The sequence below is a fragment of the Anneissia japonica genome, unplaced genomic scaffold, assembly GCF_011630105.1.
Source record: "Anneissia japonica isolate Jap-2015-1 unplaced genomic scaffold, ASM1163010v1 scaffold288060_len1141017_cov207, whole genome shotgun sequence".
NCBI lineage: Eukaryota > Metazoa > Echinodermata > Crinoidea > Comatulida > Comatulidae > Anneissia > Anneissia japonica.
This window is the reverse complement of record NW_022712486.1, coordinates 84,940-86,439: the sequence shown is the minus strand read 5'-3', so window position 1 is coordinate 86,439 and position 1,500 is coordinate 84,940.

The window sequence follows — 1,500 nt, the reverse complement described above, 5'->3', positions numbered from 1 at the left end:
AGAAAAGGAAAATTGATCGGCTCAGAGGCTGTCTCTTATACACATCTAGATGTGTATAAGAGACAGAAACGTAGTGTGAGTACTATTGGTTTTTATTTTGCTGGATCAACACTAAGGAAAAATTTCATACAAACTATTTCATTGTAGTTAGTATTTTAATTATCTGTATTTGAATTGTTTTGAGAGGGCCTCTTCAAGTCAGCATTGCTGTGTTGGAGTCACCCTCTCAACATATAATAGTGTCAAATAAATAAATATACAAAGGTCATTATCTAATAAATTAGATTACATAAATACATGAACTTCGCTAAGTACAACAGAAAATTGCTAGTCAATATATTTCTTTCTTGTTTATACGCACTCCCACATTTACAATCACAATTATACCAGCACCATATCCCTGATTTAGGTACACCGCCCTCTGTGGCATTATTTTTGGAGTAGGCCTACAGCTGTCTCTTATACACATCTAGATGTGTATAAGAGACAGTGATCATGCAATACCATAACACATTTGATGAGATTATGTGTTGAGGTTCCACATTTACAGCGAAATTAAGGGGCTTTATTTGCATGTATACGTATCAATTTTACACACAAAAAAAAACTCCCTCGAATAAACGCCTCCTCAAAAGCCCTTCTCAACAACAAACTCCCTTGGCGTTTATTCGAATAAATACGGTATAAATTTTGAACGCTGTACATAATAGTAATATGATAAAATAACTCTTAATAAAATACTCAAATGAAGAGTATCCTAATAAAGAATTATGTAATATTCCTGACATGGAATGGCAAATGCCAGTACCAAAATAAATTTACGTATCCGCCAATATCGCTGTCACTTTGGAGATAAAATGTCCGCATAAATAGTACTTCACTATGACAACATATTATGTGTGTATACATCTATATTGATCTACCGTATTATACATTGTAGAATTGTGTTTATATTGATAAGCAAGCATAATTGTTATCATACACCCAATATGATCATTGGACCTTGATAATAATATGAATATATATCAACTGATAAGTTGACTAATGTCTAGCACATGAGTCAGATGAAATGCTAAGGAAGATCCCAAACTGATAAAGAAACAAATGATAAACCGTTGGTATACAAGATTTGCATACGATCTCTTAAAGCTGAAATATTTAAATTATTGACTGGCTTAAGGTGTTTCACGTTGAACAATTTAATCGCTACCGGTATTAAATTACAAGAAACTTGTTGAATATAATGGAAAATTAGCATCATTGTCTTTATTACCACTAGAAAAAACAAAATTCTGAACTTGTTTACTGTACTTTCCTTCTATCTGAAAATATTAAGCCAATTTTGGGTGAATTATATTGAATGGCAGCCAGGAACCACAATAGCAGTAAGCCTACAACATCAGTTATTTTAGTAGTTGCAGTTTGCTTACAGTATCGTAATTCGTTAAACAAATTATTAGCCTGTTATTCTTTGTTTAGTGTGTTTGACCTCGATACTGA